A 14568-nucleotide genomic window follows, 5' to 3' on the forward strand; every position below is an offset into this window, starting at 1 on the left:
TTAAACAGTCTGTTGCTAGAACAAAACAAGTCACGCTCATGCCCTACACCAAAACTGTCTGTAGGAAAACCACTCCATTGGTGGAATCCAAAGTTATCTCCTTAAGGGAACTGGAGCTTAGTTGGATCTGTAGACTTTTGTTTGAGGCAGAAACATATCTACTTCTCTATTCTTGAAATACCAGGTCTGGCTATTAGTCACACCTGTTGACAGTAACCTTGAGAGAGCAGAACTCTGTGACCTAAATCTAGGTGGATTTCTGTAAGTTCAAGGCCAGCCTGGTCTACGTTGTGAGTTCTAGGACAGCCAGAGGTACACGGAGAAACACTATTTCAGAGAAGAAAGAAAAGAAAGCATCTTACAGGGAAATTGGTAGAAAGGAGAGGCAACTGGGGTCTGTGCAGAGGGACTGGAGAGAAGAGGGAGCATCTGAGAGAGACGGATGGGAGACACAGGATGGGTTGTTTGACTAATGCTCATGTGGGTGCCAATAGGCAAGTTAAAAAGCTCATAAATCATTCAGCCAAGCGCAGTGGTGCATTGTAATTGCAGCACTCTGGAGGCTGTGGCAGGACTAACCAACAGCTCATGCCAACCTGGGCTTTATACTGAGTACCAGGTCAGCAAATGCTAAATGGCAAGACTATGTCACAAAAACCTCCAAAAAGCTAAATGAATCTCTTCTACACAATTGTTGAAGGTTTCCTCTATGCTATACAACTGTATTAACTGTTGTAAAAAGGAGAAAATGTTTATAGTATTGATAGTGAACCAGATTACATTGCGTATTGTAAACTCTGTTTTTATAATGAATTCTGTTTATGAGTATGCACAGTAAAAATGGGAACTCTGTTGATAAAATATCTTGTGTATGCATAGAATGTTATATGTGCATATTCAAGAATGGCAGTTGATAAAATGAAATCAGATTTTCTTTTTCTTAAAAAAATATTTGAGCCTGGGAGCCAGTGAATCTCAGCTAACTGGAATCCTGACTCCTTTGGCATAGGAGAGAAACCAGGGTGGGACAGACAGAAGAGATTTATTCATTCTGTCTACAGGGCCCCTGCCATGCGCTCAACTCCTACCAATAGGATAGGCAATTAGGAAGACATAGGCCAGGTATTGGTCTTTGATCCAGGCACTCAGGAAGCAAACACAGAGTTTGAAGCTGGGCTTACTTACATATTGCTTTTCTGGCCAGCCAGAACTACGTAGTGAGACCTTGCCTCAAAAACAATCAAACAAACAAATAAGCAAATAAACACACTCCTTGCATGGCCTGAGGCACAGAGCAGGATGAGGAGCAGAGAGAGAGAGAGAGAGAGAGAGACAGAGAGACAGAGAGAGACAGAGACAGAGAGAGAGACAGACAGACAGAGAGAGAGACAGAGACAGAGAGAGAGTCTGGAGATGGAGACTGGATGGAGTTGCTTTGTGGGATAGGACACATGGTTGAGATCCTGGTCAAGTGAGCATGAGCTACAGAGAGATGTCTGTCAAGCCGAGAGAACTGGAGATGCCAAGACTTATGTGGGGATGTAGACCTGAAGGCCAGCCAAGCGGCTTGACACAGAAACCACACTGTGGTCAAGTATGTTGTTTTAAGCATAGGAAGGCCTCAAGATGAGGGTGATTCATCGCCATGGAAGGCTCTGAGGGACGCAATGTGGAGAGGTTAGTGGAGGAGCTCAGGGGGTGTGGCAGTGTGCTGTATAAACACCACGCCTGTGGCCATTGCCCACTCCAGTGATAAATGAGGTGGTTTTGTTTGGGTTGTAGACCAACACTTTCTTTCTTTTTTTTTTTTTTTTTTTTTTTGGTTTTTCGAGACAGGGTTTCTCTGTGGTTTTGGAGCCTGTCCTGGAACTAGCTCTGTAGACCAGGCTGGTCTCGAACTCACAGAGATCCACCTGCCTCTGCCTCCCGAGTGCTGGGATTAAAGGCGTGTGCCACCATCACCCGGCTAACACTTTCCATTTTAGTAAACAAAAAGTTTATTTGAATATTGTTTAGGAAAAATATATAACTGATACATCAGACTCATTTTTATAATTTGGGGGAAAGATATAGGCTTCATTTTAAATGTTAATTATAGAATATGTTGACCCAAATAAAAGAAACACATTATTCCATATATAGGAACCAGGCACGGTGTCTGCATGCCCATCATGACAGAACTTGGCTGAGGCAGGAGAATTATGGGTTCACAGTTAGATTGGGCTACACAGTGAGCTCCCGGCATGTGCGTTTTGATCTGGAAAGTTGTGAGGGTAGCGTGTGAAAACTGGACATGGGTAAGTCTCTTTCAGGTAGAAGGGTCGGGAGAAGACTATTCATATGAGCTTAGAAGAGACTTCAAAAACAACAAACACATTAGCACTTGCTAAATTAGACAGAGGACCTAAGGATGCTCATTAGACCAGCATTTTAACTCCTCTGAGCTTAAAAACGTGTAGGAAGGGGTAGAATGCTTGTTGGGAGATATGGAACATAAGGGAGGGGACACACAGTGAGGACTGGCCTTGGGCTCAGCCAGTGTCCCCAGATGTGCTGGTGGACCACCCCTCTTTGCCCAGCCATGTGACTTTATCTTCTCTACCTTGGAGACTCCCAGGCAGGCTCAGGGTTCCCTTGTGGGAGCAAAATGGCAATCTCAGACTTATGCGTCCACTATGAGGGATCCTTCCCTCCGTGCTGCTTACACACAAATCCTGGCATTTACTGACACCGCACTTGGGAAGAACAGTCAGAGATTTCCAGGTTAGATTGGGAATGAAGTTTTGCTTATGTTTCTCTAAGAGATGGGGAGTTAGTTACCTCTGTGCTTTGGGGCCTGAGTCTCTCCATGCCCTAGCACTAGGTGGGTGAGAGGTGGCGTAGATCAGAGTGGCCAGTCAAGGGTCATTTTCCGCCGAGTCCCACAGGAGGGCTGGGGGCAGAGCGCTGTGGGTTTCTCCGGGCATCCTCTCCCTCAGGCTTACTCATTAACTTCTAGTTTGTGGCCTTCCCTCTACTTGGCTTCTCCTCAGCATGGAGAAATTATTGGGGTGTGCCAAAGAAGTGTCCTTGCTCTTCAGGACCCCCATGCAGCAAACTATGCATGCACTGGTCACATCTTTTAACACATGCCTGGACATGCAGAATTCAGCTACATAGATTTCTGTGCTGTGTTCACACTCAGATCTGAGTATGAAAACGTCTGCATTTACCAGGAGCACTTAGCTTTGTCTGCTGCCTGGGTCCTGGTGGGACACTGCCCAGGAGGGCAAAGCTCAGGAGCCGGACAACTGAGGTAGAGTCCTCAGCACACACGAAATCACTCCTCCACTGTGGAGACATCTGATCCCAAGCCAACTAGATCAAAGGCCACAGATCCACACAGGTCCCCATGCTCCCAATTTACTCAGGAGATCTTGTCATTTTCTACTTTCTACTTCCCTTGTAGATTATATCTATGTAAGTCTCTCTTATTGTTGTCAAAGTTCTCTGGGATTGTGGTTTGTAGGCTGGCTTTCTTTGTTTTATGTTTAAAAACCACCTATGAGTGAGTACATGTGATAATTTTCTTTCTGTGTCTGGGTTACCTCACTCAAAATAATGTTTTCTAGCTCCACCCATTTTCCTGCAAAATTCAAGCTGTCGTTATTTTTTTCTGCTGTGTAGTACTCCATGGTGTAAATGTACCACATTTTCCTTATCTATTCCTCAGTCGAGGGACATTTAGGTTGTTTCCAGGTTCTGGCTCTGATAGTTCTTTCTTTTTTTTTAGACATTTTTAAATATTTAGTTATTTTTATTTTGTGTGTATGGACGTTTAGCCTGCATGTAGTCTGTGAACTATGTGTATGTCTGGTGTCCACTGAGTCCAGGGGTGTTTAACCCCTGGAACTAGAGTTACAGATGGTTGTGGTCTGCCATGTGGGTGCTGGGAATCACACTCAGGTCCTCGGCAAGAGCATCTAGAGCTCTTAACCACCAGGTTGTCTCTCCAGTCCCAAGGATTTTAGCTCTTTGAGCTTCACATTAAGTTAGCAAAGTGCTCTGTGTCATTAACATGGGTTCCTACGGTATGTATTTTAAGTGATTATGGGGTGAAAAGCTATTCGTTGTGTGATGTCCCTCTGACCACACAATCAGCATCTTGGCCATGGGTAGCCTTGGCTGCGGTTTGTTCCACAGCCAGAGGCTGGCAGCTGGCAGATCCACAGGGCCTGGGCAGAGGTTTATGTAACTATCGATTTTCTTTGCTTTCTTTAAAAACAAGATGTGTGTCTTTGTGGCACCTTTATACATGAAGAACAAGTTGCTCACTCAGGTGGTCACAGCAGGAGGATGTCACATCCACGACAGTGCCATCAATAGTCTGCATAGGATTTATTCATTCACAGCTGAGAAGCGGTGGGCTTTGGTGACTGCTGAGCTGGGCTGCAAGAAAGCAATGCCCTGGGGCACCATCTTCTTTAGTGTCCCCCACATGACTCACTCTCTTCTCACTGGTCAGGAGCTGGGACATAGGACTTTCTGCACAGATGTATCCAGGGCAGGGGGAAGGGCAGCCACTGGGGCAGCTGGCACTGAACACCCCAGCGTCTTCACCTAGCGTCTGCTTCTTGGCGCTCAGTTCGGGGACTGAGCTATTCCAGCTGAGCGCCACTGCTGACAGTGCAGTTCACTGTAAGGGGCAAAGGGGTGGCCATGCAAAGAGGACTGCCGCATTAAACCTGCTCCGATTTTGAGGGATGCCTTAGTTGTTAAGAGCACCGGCTGCTCTTCCAGAGAACCTGGGTTCAATGTCCAGCACTCACATGGCAGCTGACAACCATCGGTTGCTCCAGTTCTAGGTGATCCATGCCCTCTTCTGACCTCTGCTGGCAGCAGGAATGCCTGTGGTGCAGACACACATGCAGGTAAAAATCCATACACATAAAAAAAAAAATAAATGAAGCCAAGAGAAGGGAGAGGGAGAGACAGAGAGACAGGGGAAGAAGGGGGAGGGAGGGAGAAAGGAAAGGGGGGGGGAGAGAATCTTAGAGGTGAAATGTTAAACTGACCCCCAGCATCTGTCTCTTTCTTCATCCAGCCTAGTTAGTTACCTGGCCTTTTCTGAGCTGCTACCAGGTCCAGACACTGTGGAACACTTATATGGGACACTTACAGCTATTGGGGACACTTTTATGAAGAACATTCTCTGTACAGACATGGTGGCACAGACCTGTAATTCTAGTTCCTTGGGAAGCTGAGGCAGGAGGATAGCAAATTCAAGGTTAATCTTGGCAACATGAAGGGGAAGGCTGGGGACATAGTTTTGTGGCACTTGCCTGGCATACATGATACCCTAGGTTCAATCCTCTGTGCCATGGGGAGGCTAGGGGAGGAGGACATTTCTTCTGCTTCCTTGGGAACTTGCACCACGGTCTGGGTGGGCAGTTCTGTATAGGTATAAGATCTGATGGATTACAATGTAAGATGGCAGCTCTTAGGTCAACTCTGGGAGTCTTTGCTTAGAGAATTAGGGTGGGAGAATTGTTAATAGGTTAAATTGTCACAGATGGGGGGCTATTTAAGTAAGGTCTGGAAGAAAAAGTAGTACCTTGCCTGACAGTAAAAGGGAGAGAAGGGAGAAAGTCTTTGTAGGGCATGAACAATGTGTGCACAGACTGTCTGGGAGTTAGTTACACCAAAGTAGAACTTGGCCAACCCTATTGTGATTTGGTATAAAGGATGGTAAAAACGACCCATTATTGAGCAACCATGTGTGCCATATTCATGTTTTAATATAGTGTTTACTGCCACAGGAGGCTGTTTTATTTCGTTCACATTGCTGTTGAAGAAAAGGATTCTGAAAGGTGACACAGTAAAAGATTATTGACGTCCTAGCACATTGAATCAGCAATGATGCGCCCCCTTGTGGCAGGAAGATGAGGAGCCAAATCTAGACTCCAAGAGAGCTGGGTATCTGCTCTTACTGACTTGGTTTTTGATTCCAGCCTGGTTTTCACGTGGATTATGCTTCTGTGACCTCGAGCAAGCCATTTAGCACACAAAAGCCATCATTTTGAGGAGGGATGCTCATAAAAAAAAAACAAAACACCAGAGAATATAAATAAAACATCACATGAATAAGGCATTGTGCTTGCTTCATTTGTCAGGTCGCAGAGTCTGACAGGCCCAACGTCCCGCAGAAGCACCCGCGTCACTGCTTGCAACCTTCCTGGCAATAGCCAGCTCTGTAAACGGAGAAGGAGACTGCATGTCCCCAGCTATTTCCTAACCTTAGGAGACAAGGAAACTTCATAGAGGCTGGCGGTGGATCCATGGCTTCCTGTCTAGAGACGAAATGCACTGGGGCTGAAATGCAGTGAGGGGAGCTGGGGTGAAAAGGGAGAAGCGGGTAGCAAGGCACGGAGCAGATCGCTGTGGGGTTTCTACATCTTAGGACCCCAACCCTTTCTGACACAGCGCTCTTCACAATAACGTACGCGCTCACAGCGTCCTGGCTGCACCTGAAGGACTGCAGTGATGTGTTCGATTTGGAAGCAATCAGGCCAAGAAGGAAAAGCCTCATGTTCTGCTTTGTGTGTCAATTAGCTCCGCTCAGTTTCAGGGACTCCTTCAGGCCAGCTCCCACAAAGACACCGTATTGACTCGTGTAACAGGAAAGTCCAGAAAAAGTTCTGGGCCAGGGCCAGTGTAGCCAGGACGGTGATCTTGAAGACACTGGCTTTTACTTCTGTCCACTTTCCACTCCCTGTTGGCTTCGTAGTGACCAGGCGCTAGCCTCATGACTACCCAGTTTAGCAATTCCTAGTCAAGGTTCCAAGTGAGGACGCACTCATTGGGTCAGCTCAGTCACGTGCTCATCTCTGAACCAATCGTGTTAAGTGATTAGAATTTGAATTTGCCAGGCCCACGTCACATCTCAATTCCTTCGCAGCATAGGGTCAATTTCTATAAGTCACAGGGACTGGATGGAGGCATTGTCTTTCTAAATTGAGGCTGAATGGATACGGATGCCGGCAGGCCATGCAAGTGTGTTTATAGATACTAAAATAGAAAAAGACATGATTTTCAACTTCTAGACAGATCCCTAGGGGAACATGTTTCAAAGCATATTATAACTTGTTTTTAAATTATACTCACAAGTTTCTCGAAATTCCACAAGAAAAACAAATAGTAAGCCAATAGGCCCCATGGTTTTTCACACTGGGATAGAGTTGGGGATGAATAATATCTCGTGGTGGTTCTGGACTCTTGGGACACCGAGAAAACAGTAAACAAGTCAGCAAGCTATTCCAGAGCAGCGCCAGGAGGTGTCGACAAAGAGCTGAGATGAGGTTCCCTAGAGCTTGCTTCCCCGGGGGACACGCTGCAGACAGTTCCTAGGCCCGCAGCAAACATTTAGGTAAGAAGGACGGGGTCGGAGGAATAGTCAAGGCAGGAGGAACAGCCTTACAGGAGTGTGAAGCGATCTTGGGTCCAAAGAACACCATCTCCCCTGAGGATGGGGAAAGGTTCTCTTCCTCTTCTCCCCAAGGCGTCCCTAGTGGCACCTGTTTCTCCCTAACAGTGAATGCCTCTTCTCTCCTAACAGCCCTTTGCCGGGTTATTTTCTCCCTCTGCTCCCCTTGGCTCCTTTCTTTGCTTTCTGACTCCTGAAGAGCGACCGAAGCAGCTAGTGCCATCCCATCCGGTTTCTGCCAGGCCAGAGTTTGCCAGTTGAAAATTCCTTCACTTACCAGGCGGGCCCTGCCCCTCCCACACTTGCTGTGTGGCAGCTTGCTGTACCCACAGGATGCCCTCCCGGAACAATCTCCCCATAGTGCTTCTTCCTAGGCACTAACCTAGAGGCCACGTTTTCCCCAAGTTGGTCAGCAGATGGCAGCTTCTTCCCAATAATTGCTGGAAGGCTCAGCTGACTCAGAACTATAATAATCTACAGAGAACTCAGCACAGAAAACCCAGACCTGAGCTAGAGGACAGGAGAGAGGCCACTGTCCCCGATCCACAGGACCCCCACCCCCTCCCTGTCTCCACCTCTTCCAGCAGCCTCCCTTTCTGGAGCCATTCTCAAAGTCAACAGCAGCTAAATCATTTATTTTAATGAATTAAAGAAGGGTCTTACTCTGTGGCCCTGGTTGGCCTTGTATTCACTCTGTTGTTCAAACTGGCTCCAAACTCACTTCGTGGTCCAAGCTGGCCTTGAACTTGTAGCCTTGCACTCTCAACCTGCCACGCGCCTGGGATTACAGGTATGGGCCACTATGTCTAGCAGGTAGTTCTCAAAACAAAACCTGCTTCCACGCATGAGATATTCTGGTACCAGTTCTCAAGACTCTCAAATCCTTACCCAGGGTTAGGTGGCAGACTTTGGCGACACCAGCATTTGAGAGGCAGAGGTGGACAGACCTCTCTGAGTTTGAGGCCAATCTGGTTTACACAGTAAGTTCTAGGACATCTGGGACTACAGAGTAAAGCTCTATCTCAGAAAAAAGAAACCCTAACCCCTTCTCCTATACAGCCCCATTCTGTCCCCGTGCTTCATCTGATAATTCCGAGGACTCCAGTCAGGTCCGTGTTAGAAGCAACCTCACAGACTGCCAATCTGGAAGTTGCCCTGTGGTTCACGGGGCCGTGGGCCAGAGCAGAAAAAAATATATCATCAGTTTTACTAATTGAAATTCAGCATTTTTCTTTATTATAACAGAGGCAACCAAACACGACACATCTGTGCTCCTCGTGGGGACAGTGCCCCCGGTGGGTGTTCTCAAGCCTCGCTTAGTTGCCCAGTTTTCACAATCCTCATGTGTATCGATGCTTCGGACTTTCGATCAGGATCAAAATCGTGATCAAATCAGGATCTAGATCGCGTTCCTTAGGGTGTCACGCAGCACACTATGTTTCGTAATATCCAGCCTTGTTTTTCTAATCATAACCCTTTGTAATATAATTGGCTATCTGTATTTCTGTATGTCTTGTCTTCGACATCTGAAAAACTATCCTGAAAATACACTGGAGTATCAAAGAGGCCCGTGGCATGGAAAAGATTAATAATACCAATATTCATCTAATTCATCCCTTCAGTCTGATAGAGGGACCCTGACTCGGGCAGAAGCTCAGTACTGGCTTTGAACAGGTTTCCTTGCTCTCTGGTTATAAGACAGAGGGGGAAAGACAGGAAGGATAGGCAAACAGCAAGACATGGGGGCATGGTGACTCTAAAGGCTCATGTCCCGGTCCAAGCTTCCCTTCTGAGAGTGGGGTGGGGTGGGATGAGTATGGGGTGGACGTGGGGGTGGGGTGGGGCACCCACAGGTTTCCCTTCCCCAAGTCATAAAATCAAGCTCTCAACTCCACGGAGGACAATTTTCAGGGGCTCCTTAGCTTGCTGCTGGGAACTTGCAGACACTTGGCCTAGGACCTGGTCCCTTTTCTGGATGGTGTGTCTAGCAGTTGACAAATCCTTTTATTTTAGACACCCTTAGGTTTGAGATCTTCAGTTTAACAGTATACGGTTAGAATTTTTCAAAGGGTGAGAAAATATAGCAAGGTTTCTTCCCTCCCTCCCCCCCCTCCCTCCCTCCCTCCCTCCCTCCCTCCTTCTCTTCTTTTTCATCCTAGCATCTAACAGGCTGACCTCAAACTACTGACCCTTCTGGTTCAGTCCCTCTTGCTGCCAAAGGCTGAGATAGGGGTGTGCCACTATGCCAGGCTATAGTGAGGATGCCCGACTTTTCTTCTCATCCTGCAATGCATTCTTGTGTTCCTTCCATCCTCCTAGGCATGCTCATTCAGCTGAGTTTCTGCTCCCTGATCTAGGATGAGTCCCGGTGCTGTGTGAGGTGGGAGCTCATCTCTTTTGGAAGATTCCTTTATGCAGAGACCTATGGCCCCTCTGTGTCATTCTGCTCCAAAATCTGACCTCAAGATCCCATCTTTGGTACCATTTGGCATATCACCAGAATACTGTCTTAGTAGAAATCCATCTCTGCTCTGCCTCGCATGAAGATGGAGGTAAATCCAGCATCCTCCTTTGGTAAGCATGTCATATCTGGATCTATTTGGAAGACTTTGAAAGGGAGTCTGGCTGGGCTTCGGAGGCATCCTGAGGCTGTTGAGAAGATCAAGCAAAGGGTTTTATAAATGTCAAGTGATATTATTAGCAGCAATTTGCATCCATAGAGGAGGGAGGGGGCACTCCAGGCATATGCAAAGAGAACCTTCCCAGGGTCCATCCCAGTCCCCTTGAAGCATCCATTTTACTATCCAGTTGTCCAGTGACCATGTTTCTACCCCCCTGCAGGGCAGGGAGAAAAACATCAGGTTTATTGCAGGCAGACAAATGCAACCAAATTCCTGCAGCAAATGTAGAAGCTAGAAATAACCAGCAGAGGGAGGAATCGGCAAAGCTAAGACCCGGCAGGTCTAAAATAGAGCAGGTCCCTGTGGTCTGTGGAGAATGTGTTCCAAGACCTCCCAGTGGAAGCCGGACAGCACCCGGCCCTGAGCCCTCTATCATATGATGCTTTCCCTGCTACCTACACATGTAGTAAGTTCAATGTCAGGTGCAGAAAGAGTATAACTGCAATAATAATAATAAAGTAGAACAATTCATGCGCTGTAATAGAATCACCGGCAGCACAGCTCTGGCACTTTGGGTTATGATGCAAGCAAAATAAGGGTCGCTTGAACATGAACACTGTGGTTCTGCTGACAGTGGGTCTGATAACCTAGTCGGCTCCCAAGTGACTGACAGCAGTGATGTCCAGAGCCAGGGTTGTCCAAATTTTTGTCACACTCCTCCCAATGGGCTCCAATGAAATAAAACCTTCGGAAGGGTTTGCTTCTAGAGTCTTCCGTGTAATATTTTCAGTTGACCGCAGGTGACTAAAACTCGGGAAAGCAAACCTCCAACTGGACCACATCAAAAGGAGTCCTTCAGGCCAAGTACGCTCGGGAGAAGTCTTCTGGGGGTTCAACAGCACCTTGAAGCCAGTCATGGTTTGCTGTTTCTGAGATCAAAGGCCCTGCTCCTGCAATACCCATTCATGGCCACAGTGGCATCAGAGACCTTGCTCCTTCAATACCCATTCACGGCCACAGTGGCATCAGAGACCTTGCTCCTTCTGCACCCATTCACGGCCACAGTGTCATCAGAGACCTTGCTCCTTCTGCACCCATTCACGGCCACAGTGGCATCAGAGACCTTGCTCCTTCTGCACCCATTCACGGCCACAGTGGCATCAGAGACCTTGCTCCTTCTGCACCCATTCATGGCCACAGTGGCATCAGAGACCTTGCTCCTTCTGCACCCATTCACGGCCACAGTGGCATCAGAGACCTTGCTCCTTCTGCACCCATTCATGGCCACAGTGGCATCCTTCTACAACTTTGTGATTGGCAACCTACTCTGGGCAAGGTACAGAAGCCACTCAGCCAAGCCCTCTGCCCCCTACAGTGCTCACTGTAGAGTCCTGTACACAAGAGTGAGTTCTAGTCTCAGACTGAGCATTTGTTCAACGCAAGGGGAAAAATAGAACTCAAATTGCCCCTTGATTTCTGTTAAATGAATGAATGAATGCATGAATGGTATTTTCTATTTTTTTTTTTTTTTTTTTTTTTGGTTTTTCGAGACAGGGTTTCTCTGTGGCTTTGGAGCTTGTCCTGGAACTAGCTCTTGTAGACCAGGCTGGTCTCGAACTCACAGAGGTCCGCCTGCCTCTGCCTCCCGAGTGCTGGGATTAAAGGCGTGCGCCACCATAGCCGGGCAGGGATTTTCTATTTTGAAGGTTAGTTTCTTACCACCTTCCAGTCCCTACAGTTGGCATCTTCAGAAGGAACACAGGACCAGAAATGGGTATAGCCTGGAGGAGCAGTCAGGAAGTGTGGGCAATGACCTCAGCTCCGCTGACCGTGCTGGAGTCCGCTGTGGGAGGTCTCTGCTCCTTGGTTTCCTCACGCAATGGGATGGGGGTTGGAGGATGATTCCTCTCCTCAGAGACAAAGGCATGCTGTGAGAAACTGGAGGAAAGGCCAGGCCAGCTTGCTCTGTGAGCTCTGATGCCCGCTGCAAGAGCCCGGTGTCCTGCAGATCAATCCTGGGATGGGGCAGTGCCCTTTGATGTGGTCCTGAGGGAATGTTGGCTGCCCCAGAGTTCCCTCCTCAGGTGTGGTGGGAGTGGCAGTTGAATGGGGCAGTTGGAGAGGAGGGCTCCCGGCAGGTGGGACCAGGGAAACTAAACCTGCTGTCTGTAGTGGAGGAGGCTAGGTAAGAAGGGCCGCGGCCATGGCTTCCGGCCATTCTCCCTCATCACCTCATCCCCTGCCCAGGCAAAACTCATCTCTGTTGCAATTAGTGGCCCTCAGTTAGTTCTGAGGGGTCTCTGTCACCCCTCCCTAGGTACAGGTCACCTAGGGGGTGGGGGGACATGTACAACCTTGTCTGCCCCTGTAGGAGGAAGCCTTGACTTGGGGTTCCCAGAGCTGGAAGAGGCCGGGACAATTCTAGTTTTGGAGCCTTGTGGTATGTGAAAGAAAAAAAATTAGAAATGAGACAGGATTTGAACAGCTGTGACGTATAGAAGCCTGAATTGAGTAACTGAGGTCCTTCAGTCATGTGCACACACACACACACGCACACACACACACACACACACACACACACACGCACATATGCATGCTTGCAGGGTACTGCTCACAGTTTTTCCGAGAGATTCTTCCAAGAAAGATCTTGAATTCACGCTGTATTACTATGTGGTTCTCACAGCTTTAAAATGAGAGTTCTTATCTTTCTTCAGTCATGGTAGACCACCTCTCTCCTAAATGGGTGACGTCATTTGGAAACACCTCCACAAGCTACCATTTTAGGCTCTTTAGGCATGAGAGGACTTGAGCAGACAGCCCTTGACCTTTCTGGTGCTTGTCTGTGGCCTCCCCTCACCCCCTTCCAACTCTGACACCAGCTCCTCATCACTCAAGACTAACATTTTAGGCTGACTGACCGTAGGGTACAGGGCTCAGCCAATATGGCTGAGTGGTAGAAGTGAGAGGCCAGAGGAAAAATCACCTAAAGCTTCTCCTCTGAACTGCAGGCAACTCAGGTCTTGAAGGAAGTCGGGAGGAGGGTATGAGGCTTTGGATACTTTACATTAAAAATGGATTTACTGGGCTGGGATGTAGTTCAGCAGCGTGCGTGAAGCCTGGGATTCAGTCCCTAGCAGCAAAGAATGAGAGTGTGAGAGAGAGGCATGGAGGGGGGAGGAAGGGAAGGAAAGGGAAGGGGAGGGACAGAGGGACGGGGGGGGGGAGAGAGAAGTTTTCTGGGGAGGTGGAAACCCTAGCCTCTTCTCTGGGTGGGTTTTCTGGTGAAAGATGCAGCCACAAAGGTTCAATGGGGTCTTGAGGAAGGGACAACCTTGCAGACGTGAAGGGACGTCAGAAGTCTGATCTGCAATGTGCCCTTGTAAATGTTCTGAGTCAGAGAGCCACGAAGAGTGGAAGAGCACAGGAACAGGCATAGAGGGTGTTTCTCATAAAGCTGTCCTCTAGATACCTTTCCTCCTCTTACTGTGAACACAGTCACAGGCAGAGAAAAACAAATACAGAATGAGGTGAACCACAGTGCCCATGTGACAATAAAGGTTGGGAGCCCAGAAGCTCAAGAGCCAGGGGCCAGCAGTGGTGTTGCAGGCTGTGACTCAGAGGAGCATGGGTGCCTGCTCTTGCAGTATCTGATTATAACCATAGGACCTGTCGAGATTTTTTTTTTGACCAAAAAGAAATCCTTTAAAGAAAATGTGCTGCTCTTAATATGTTTTCTAAAACTGAGAAAAAAAAAAAAAAGAACTATGCAGACCATATAAAATGGACTTCTAAATTGTGTATATTTGTGTTCTTTGTTCTAAGTAGATTCTTCTCTGCTTCTGCCTGCCCAGTAGATTGAGGATAGGTTAGGAACCCCCACCTGCAAACAGCAAGGGGCTCCAGAGACGGTTGGCAATCTCCTGTGAGTCCTGAGGTGCTCCATCATGAATGATGGCTGCAGGGTCCCCTGCCTAGCTCTGCCTGTCACTGTGCCTCCTCCTCCGCCCTTCTGCTCCTGCTTCTCTGTGGCTGCTGGCAAGCAGCTTCCTCACTCTAGGCAGCTTCCTGCTCTTGGCACTGCTCCTGGCAAAGGATGGCATGCCAGACGGGAGAAAGACGTTACCCAAAGCACACTTCCTGATTTAAAGAGTCTCACTCCACCCCACCCCGCCTCAGCTGCCAATTTTAGTAAAACGCCCATCCAGCTGTGAGCTTCCACACCATCTTAGGACATCTTTGCTCGGCAGTCTCTGTGGAGTGTGGAAGGAAATCAGCTCCCAGCACCAGCTTCCTAGGTACGGCCTTCTGTGCTGGACATCACAGAGGCTGGCTTTTTTTTTTTTTTTTTTGTGCGGGGAATCTTGGGCTATTTGACAACTTCGAGAAGCTGTTGACAGGATCCTTCACCACTTAAGAGGTGAACAAGAGCCCAGAAGTCACATAGAAGGCAGATTGGGTCTGTCAGAGTGGAGGAACAGAAGCTGA

This window comes from Chionomys nivalis, chromosome 21 (genome assembly GCF_950005125.1).
Source record: "Chionomys nivalis chromosome 21, mChiNiv1.1, whole genome shotgun sequence".
Lineage (NCBI taxonomy): Eukaryota > Metazoa > Chordata > Mammalia > Rodentia > Cricetidae > Chionomys > Chionomys nivalis.